The sequence below is a fragment of the Pagrus pagrus genome (genome assembly GCF_965226575.1).
Source record: "Pagrus pagrus genome assembly, chromosome: 8".
Classification (NCBI taxonomy): domain Eukaryota; kingdom Metazoa; phylum Chordata; class Actinopteri; order Spariformes; family Sparidae; genus Pagrus; species Pagrus pagrus.
The window spans coordinates 29,600,321-29,609,739 of NC_140192.1; the positions used below are offsets into that span (position 1 = coordinate 29,600,321).

The 9,419-nt window shown below is 39.6% G+C and overlaps 1 pseudogene across 1 annotated transcript; it reads left to right on the forward strand.

Annotated features, from left to right (window-relative positions):
• LOC311261921 (putative nuclease HARBI1) lies at positions 1-838 on the forward strand (annotated as a pseudogene). Its single transcript has one exon. The product of its transcript is annotated as a putative nuclease HARBI1 (transcript).
• Positions 839-9,419: the final 8,581 nt, after the last annotated feature.

The following is a 9,419-nucleotide window of genomic DNA, read 5'->3' on the forward strand; positions in this document are numbered from 1 at the left end:
ATGGCAGGTATTGTCCATCGCTACCACCATTTTGGTGGAAGAGGATACCGTCAAAGGGTGTATGTTGAGCTTGCAAAACCACTGGAGCAGTACACCACTGAAGAACTGTATGCTCGCTTTCGCTTTGGGAATGCTGATATTAAGTACATTGCAGACCTTGTCAGGCCAAAACTTCAACGGAGAACCCGAAGGAGTCACAGTCTGTCTGTGGAAGAACAGGTCCTCATTGGTCTGCACTTATATGCATCTGGGACTTTCTACCAAGTTGTTGGTGACAAAATAGGAGTGGACAAATCAACTGTGAGTGATGTAGTGAAAGCTGTGTCAATTGCATTGGCCAGCCTGGTTAATCAGTGTGTTTCACTTCCAAAGGATGACCAGATTGCCCGGACCAAGCACAAGTTTTTTCTTTTGGGGAACATGCCCAATACTATTGGGGTTATTGACTGCACTCATGTGCATATCCAAGCACCTCATGAGAGGGAGTGGGAGTACATCAACTGAAAGGGGAGGCGCAGCATCAACATCCAACTTGTGGGTGCGCAGACCTCATCATCACAAACTGTCGTGAAGTGGCCTGGGTCTGTTCATGATGCACGTATCCTGAGAGAGAGTGCTTTATACAGAGCTCCAAACCAACCGACCGGATGGCATAATATTAGGAGAAAGTGCTTATCCACTCCTACCATGGCTGATGACTCCTTTTCTTGCAGCAACCACACCTGCGCAGGCACGCTTCAACACTGCTCATTGCAAAACAAGATGTGCAATTGAGCGTTTAAATGGAATTCTGAAGAGACGCTTTACTAGACCAACCTCTTGCGTTCTGTCAGAATGAGGGACTGACTGGAAGTGAAGTAAGGGATGCAATTGTTAAATTATTTTTGACAGGTTCATCTCTGATGGTTGTTTCTTTGAAATTAATATACAGTGATGAATGACAGAAAAAATGAATATATTATTTTTGTTTGTTATTGAAATCTGTTTGGGGGATTGTTTCCCGGGGACAAGATTATTTTTATTTTATTTTTACTTTACTATACTAAAAGACTTAATTGGTAGCCTATGTCTACTTTATCTACTTTATCACTGTAACGGTTAAACAAGTCAAGTGCAAAATATAAATAAAAGTGTATATACACTAAATGATACAAGTATTATTATTTGACCAATTTTGAAGTTTTACTACATTTTTTTCCTGAAATCCACCTTGAAATCCTACCCCCTGTTGGGACCAGGATGATCCTGTTTTTTGGGTTCAAAGTTATCCAAATCCAACTGAAATGTTTTGAACAACACAAACTGAAGGTTTGATCCAGATTACAACTAGGATTGGATTCTGTGCTCTAATCCGATTTCATTTTCAAGATTTGATCCAATCCGATCAGATTACCTTTGAACAACTGGCCCCAGAGCTTAAACTGCAAAGCTTCTATTGAACCACTAGATGGGAGCATTGTGCAACTCATTTAAAGAACAGATTATTTGATTATCTGACTGAAGGACGACTACACTGACTACCAGTGGAAGTGGAAGTGAGTCTGGCATGGAGCAAGCCTGTCTAACTAAATAGAGTGTATTATAAGCTGAACAGATCTCGTCTGGGAACATTTACAGGAAGAAGCCGACCCTCCACTGAAGCACTGACAAGGAGATGGAACATAAGATTAAGTGTTGCTGTGTTTTGCGATTTCTTTTTGTACAAAAATCAGTTTAGCAGTGAATGTAAATCATTTTTGCATTTTAAAAAATGGTCATTATCAAATAATACTGTCACACAGATGAATTCTTATCAAAATGTTAGTGTTCATTGCACAATCTTAAGGAGCTTTCTAAGAATGAAACTTAAAATGTATGCAGAAGTTAGTATTTGAAAAAATGTAAATTGTCTTTTAAAAACTTTTCTTGAATATGTTTTGCATATATACTGTAAAGATAGATAATGAGTTGTCACAGTAAATCATTCATACAAAGTTTGTAAGCAGGATAAAAATGATGGTAGAAAAAAACTTATGGTAGATACTGTTCTTTCTGGACTAATGTTTGAGATGACTGTCCTGTCTGACTGTAGAGGTGAAATGAGAACCGGGTCTCTGGTATTTATGGAAACACTCATGTGGAATGGTACACAGAAAACTAGCTTCATCATATAATGAGAAGTGTTCTGTTTAGAAGTTCTTCTACCTGGACTAGAACAATCTACCAAACTACATCATCATCATCATCATCATCAGGGATTAAAAATACTTTGATTCAAAAAGCCAATCAAGCAAATAGTGAATAAAACATCCCGGCCAGGTATCACTGTGTTACAGTGTAGCAGTTTGCTGGATGAAAGGATCTTACAGATGGCTTCCATGCGGAGGTCCAGAGTTTAGACTTAAGAGAGTTTTAGAGTTTAGATTTTTACACCCAGTGAATTTATTGTTTTTAAGTATTTAAAAAATATTTCCAGTTTGCAGTCACAGTTTGGTAAGGTTATGCAATATAACTGTTAGGTAAGGTTTAGGCAGAAAAACTACCTGGTTAGGTTTAGGAAACGATCTTGGTTTTGATTAACATAAGTCAATGGTCAGTTTTGGTTTCACAAGGGACACGAACAGGGATGATCACAAAAAAATAAAACTTGCAGAAATCAAGTGATGAGACACCCAGTGTGAGGCAATGAGAATGGGCATCAGGCACAAAACACTGTGTGACACAGAAGTTAAGGTGCTGCTCCCCGAGCCAAATACAAGTTTTTCAGCATTCCCAATGGGGATCTTATAAATAATAAACAAATAAGAATCTAAGAGATAAAACCGTAGATATTTACATCACACAACTGGTTCACCTTTTCAGAATTCCTTAGAAAGTCACAACAGCAGTCCAACAGCATAGTTAGACATGACTTGATTTCTAAAGCTACATATACCAGCCCTTCTCCCAAAGTACTATTGCATGCTGACGCATGATTACAGTCGCCTGATAAGGGGCTTAAATAGAACTGGGTTACGTTAACAATATATAGCAGATAACTATTCTACCGGACTGTCGCAAATCGGACAGAATTAGAAAAATGTCCCACTGAAAAAATACACATTACTTGTTTTAATGTCTTTAAGGTAAGAAAGATGAAAAGGGGTTTTAGGCCGAGGTAGTACGAACCTTTTTTTAGTTTGGATCTAGGGCAAGATGTGACTCACTGACATGACTTATTTTCTGTAGTGACTGGAGACCATTTTCTCTGCTGTTAACAGGAGCAAGGCTGAAGTGGGGGGCTCATCCAGAGAGTTCAAAACATGCTCAGTGTTTGAATGAATGGCACAACCATGTGCCTCAGCATCTTCTACTTCTTTCAGTTTTTATGTTTCTCTTTGGTTGTTGCTCAGCCTTTTTTTGTCGGTTTTGTTGCTAAACTATTTGGACTTTGGGTTTTGGACAACAGCTTCAATATTAAAGCTTGCTTTTTGTTTTCAACCTGCCTCCCTGTGTGTCTTACATTTGGGTCCTAATTATTTTAAAAACTAAAAGGTTTTGTCATCATAGACTCTTATGGCAATAGGGTTGGGTACTGAACTCGGTACTTTTAAGGGTACTGACCGAATTACATCGGTACCACCGAGTACCAATTCATATTAAATCAATCAGTGCCAAACTTTGGTATGTTAGAGAGCATCTTTACTGTAACATTATAGACCTTTTTCACAGCAGCCATTTTGACATGAGATAGTAGGACAAATACAGGTGTTACCAATGATACTAATTAAGTTTCCATTCCATTCAGGCCAAACAGAGTCAGGGTGCTGCTATTGCGCATTCTGGCTCAACACTAAATGGAACAGAACCTTAATTAGTATCATTAGTAACACCTGTATTTGTCCTACTATCTCAAGTCAAAATGGCCGCCGTGAAAAAGGTCTATAGGGAGAAAGACCGAGTGAGATGTCTCCCCAAAACTCAGCCAACATGCTGCTGACTTTACTAAAACAGTATTGCATATATGCAGCATGTCTGAAACCTCGGTATGTTACCAACGGTAGGCTATGTGAACTGCATACTGTCAACGAAGAAATATTACAATATACATTGTGAGCCTTTAAATTAACATCATTTAACATTCAGGGTCTCTTTTCATTTAGGCCTAAAATCTTATTGTATTTATTATTTTATTAATGTCACAGGAACAGCTGTAGCAGTTTACTTAGAAAAGTATTTTATTTACCAAATCTATATGCAGCTACTGAAATAAAACTAAGACTGACTGACTTGTGATGTGCACTGTTACTGGAAATGTGACTCATTATATATTGATTAGAAGTGAATAGTTTTACTTGTTAGAACTGAAATTACTTACAAGTAAAAGACAGAAAAAAAAAGAAAAAAAAAAAAAGGGTACAGTTTGGTACCAGTATTGAATTCCAGATACCGGTATCGTTTTTAAATGTGAATGGTACCCAACACGATATGGCAGCAGCATGGAGCAGCCAGGGGTGGTTCCTCATATGGGTGATGTGGACAGCAGGCCCAGGGCGTCATGCAAGCTTGGACTGCCACTGAGAGCAGCACACATTAACGAGCTGTGTTTACATCAGAGACAATGGTTCAATGTCTGAAAGCCTTATGGTATTGGATCTGTGATGCTGTACATTGGCACAGAGGTTTTAATGAGCTAAATGCTCATGTCTACAAAATGTTATGGCAGTCTTTCCCATGGGCTCTATGTGGTCTTGACTGGGTGAAACTTTGATATCTAGAAAAAGGAGTAACACATAGCATCTTTAAGTGTAACTGTAATAATGCTCATATATAAAACGTTTTCACTCAATGATCATTTTTGCCACTAGGGGTGTCTCAATCAAAACAAGAGGTAAATAATATGGGCTCATGGGAGTTTCTTCAGTGTCAATGAAAACCTTTGTCTGTGACTCAAGCAGAAAAAATGATGTACGAGATTTTATTCATTTTACATTTAGTCTCATTCGCTGACTTTCTTCCTCACTCTGACTCTGCCAGAAATTATAGTGACAGGCGACCAAATGAAACACACATTACCTCGAGTACACTTGAGGATTTCTTTGGGTCTGAACATTGTTTTGAAATTTTTAGGACAATGGAACAACTCAACAAACTACATAACAAATGTCTAGTTGTTTAAAATTTTAATATTTTACATATTATATCAGTGAAACCCAGTTTCATACATTTACTGCAACCAGCTGCCAAGTATACCCATAATGTGATTCGAGGACTGCAGTAGGTCCAGTCGGGCCCAGTCCCACCTACTTTTGACCACTCTGTCCTCCATTTTTTTACTCGTCCCATTTAACTTCAAATGACAGTTTTTTCTTCTCCACTCTTGGCACACCTACTCTTCTCACGGCTTCCGTGTCATCCATTTTTAACGTAAAAAACAAAGCGGGTCACGCAGTTATGTAGGTCATTGCACAGCTGGAGTTGCAGGTCCATCTGGCTTCAGCACATGGTTATGTACTAATTGTACTTCCACTGTGCCAATCGCTCACCTCAGACACCTGGCACGTGCAGACAAGGCACGTTTCTGTGGGAAATGCAACAGTGTGCCAAGTTACCTGACACCATCATATCCTACTTTAAGATAATCGTCACTTGAAAAAGTAATTATATTTTCATCTCTGCTGATTTCTTTTTTGTTTGTTTGTTTTTACCCCTTACTTATTGGCAGACTATTTCACTTCTTTTTGTTATTATATGACTTCTCTGGCTGCAGAGCATTCAAGTCTTTTTTATATGTTATCTTGGACGTCTATTTGTCAGTCTTTGGTTTCAACCAAGTTGTGTTGCATTTATTTTTCTCCTTTTCCTGCCCATCTTTGCTGGCTGCTCTCAAAGCCGAGTGAAGATGCTGCTCTGCACGACCTGCATTGTTATCAGATGCAGAATGAATAGTTTTTCATGTACAAGGAATTTTTTGCCTTGGTATACTGATTCACACTAATGAACACAGTATGGGAACAAATAAATACAAATTAAGTTGCAAGTTAAGACGCATAAATAGCAAGTGGAAAATTGACTTAAAAATAATATAACATATGAAAAATGATTAGTCAAATAAAAAACAGCGTGTACAACATGATCATCATTTAAATGATTCTATCAAAATGATAGACGGACAAAAACACTGGACCCAAAAACCAAAGGTGAATGGGGAGTCACTGATCAGGGGGGAAACAAAATGTATAGAAACTGGTCAAAAGAAATAAATCTCAAACACTCAACTCAGATTCTCACACACAGCCCCTTATCTGTCTCCCAGCTGACTGATGGCAGCCAGCTGAGGTAGAACATCACAGATGCGCCCAGTAGCTTCTGATTACCTGTGACCTAGATCTTGAGAAATCTCTGATCACATCAGGACCTTGGGGAATCTCTGATCTGACCATAACAATACTAAGATATTTAGTTATGTCCTGCTTTTCCAGTTTAGGAGGATGGTCTTCTTGGCGACAATAGAGCGATAGGTTCTACTTTAATACTGTGGTTTAGGAGTGTGTATGAAGATTGGACACCCACTACCAGTGGGCAGTGCCAGAGGGAAGCAGATTGAGCAGGTACTTGTGTCTGAATGGCCCATTTGGTGCATTTTTTGAGTGGATTGTGTTCTGTGGTTGACCTTGTACTGTATGAGTTGGAGGTTTATTGATCATGAAAATGTCTTTCTCCCATTTTGCAATTGGTGTGGGGGAGTCATATTGAGTGTTGTGAGTTTGAGTATTTCGTCTGCTAATATGGATGATTTAATATTGTCTTGTTTGAAGGTGACCTTATGTGTTGTGACTAAATTCAGTTGTAGATATTGAAAAAAGTATTTTTGATTTATATTTTATAGATGTGTCAGTTCTTTGAAGAGAATGGAAAGCCAAGCTTTGGATTATGTGTTGGAAGTGTGTGATAATTCAATATTTTATGGTTTTGTTGAAAATCAGTGTTGTTCCAAAGTGGTATTAAAAGGTGTTCATGTAATTCCTGTGCTACATATGTGTTTATGGCCAGTTACACGCTGTTACAGAAGACTTCACTGTTTGTGTGGGTTGAGGATCGTAACTATTAGTTTTTGTATGTAAGAGGAGCATTAGCCTAGCTAACTGATGGGTGTCCTGTTTACATTTGCTGCCATGTGACGGTGGAGGTTTTGAAGGAGTCTGGCTCATGGCATATTTCCAGTTAGGTGTTGAAGATTTCTGTGAACGAGAGACAGCTGATCAGCACAGATCTTCAGGGTGGATGGAGCTTCAGAGTCTGGCCGAACTGCTTTGTCAGGTGTTTGCGGATGGTGCCACTGAGGTGGGCAGTGGAGGTGGAGGGGCCCAGACCCCTGCTGAGCTGAGGGAGGTGGAGCTGGTGGGCTGCAGTTGGAGGAAGGAGTCACAGGGGATGGTGTCAGGACTGTCCCTTCATCTTTCAAAGTGACTGGTAAAGAGAACTGGCAAATGTGTCAAAAAAGTAATATATGATTACCAGCTTACTCATCCTCCTAGTCCTTCACTCACCACAATCAAAGGTGATGGTATTGAGTCGATGGGCAGCTAAACATACTGTTGTGATACTGTTGTTGTCATACTGGGTGATGTTCTTCATAGAAACCGTTTTGAAGCTCATGTTGCTGCCACGGTAAACTGTATGATTGCTTGGCATGGTAACTTTTGGTCAACAAAAACAGGCTCGGCAGCCTCATCAAAGTGGGTACTTACTGTAGATTTCTGGGTGGAGTCATGCCCAGCTTACAGACCTTTATAGCAAGCAGATGCTTCAGAAGGCTGCTTCTCTTGTTATGTGGTGGGTTGGCACAATAACATTAATAAGCCTATGTGAAAATAGTGATTTTCTGCAATGCCATAATGTTGCAATCACAGTTTCACGGCTATCAAAATGGGTGGAAGTGCCCAAAGAATATAAAAGGGGCTTTGGCATTATGTCTTTATGTCATTCCATTTATCACAGAGGAGACAGGACAAAATTCCTAAATGATACAGACCAAACAACACATTATTATATAAATCATTTTCTGCACAGAACACAGGCAATGACCCTGTTTTTTAAAATTAATTTGTACACATGGCCCATTTGTGGCTTTTTATATCTCCTTTACCTCCCAAATTGCCAACTGCTTCGAGAAAGCATAACCAAATCGAGTACTTGTCCAATACGTTATCTGAGCCTCTCAGTTAGTCAAATAGGTCTACTCAAAACTGCACTCACCCACTCCGCAAGATCAGCCACCAGTGTTCAGTCTGCTGGTTTCCAATGCTTGGACCAAAGGTTACACTGTTTCAGCTTAGTTCTCAGAAAAAAATGCAAAAACCGCTGCATTCTAGCAAAGTTGCTATATTCTGTTCTAAATCAAGTCCGAGTCTGGCAGGACACCTAGCAGCTCTGATCACAGCACCCGTAAAGCAGCCTGCAATGATCTGTGGTTCGTTGTTTGTTTCATAAATTTCATTCCGTATCATCTTTCTGGAAAACCCATTAGTGCGTCCACTGATTGCAATTCCAAATAACTTAAGCTTGTCATAGCCATCAAATATGCTGGACATAGATTGGACCATGGCTTCACGGTCTGTTTCTTGACCTCAGATCAACGCCTTCACCATCCACCTGTTCCTCTGAGTCACGATTCCATGCAACTAACGTTTTTGGTGCATCCATCTATAACCATGAGACTGACCGGATGATTCCAGCTGCTGCTCAGTATACACAATCACAATCCATATCCATGTAAAGATGAAAAGGAGGTCAGACAAAGCTATTTGTTGTCTTGTGTTAAAGTATCTCATGACTTTGACTTTTTATATCACAGCTCTGTATTTTAGTCTCATAGTTATGTTTTCCTGTGGGATCTTTTTTTTTTATAAAGGCCTTTATCAAGGCTTTATTATTATTATTATTACTATTATTATTTATACGGGCTTCCATATCCTGTGACAGTGGCACTGTTATAAGCATCCTGGTGTCTTCTCTGCGGTAGTTTGTTCAATATTTGAGTTTTAAGCAGCATTTAATGTTGGCCTGCATGTTGCATGTGATGTATATCTGTACTCAGCAGGGCAGAGACAGAAGACAGGGACAGGGACATGGACAGAGTGGATGTGTCTGAGGCTGAACCCGTGTTACCTGTTCATTTATTTATTACACCCACAGCTTTCACAAGAAATGCAAGGGCATTTTTTTCCCCCTGACAACTTATAATTAGATTTAATTATCTTAATTAAGATTAAGGACTCATGTGTCCACACCTGCTCCTTTCCAATATACAACCAATATAATGAGCCTTGGTATTCATCCTGTTCTTGCCCATCCCGCACCTGTGCGGGCGGTGCGTGAGGCAGGCGGGCTGCTTCCTTGTATGGTCTCCGGTTCCTTCCTGGGAGCCTCAGTGTGATGAGGAGAGCAGAAGCAGCGCG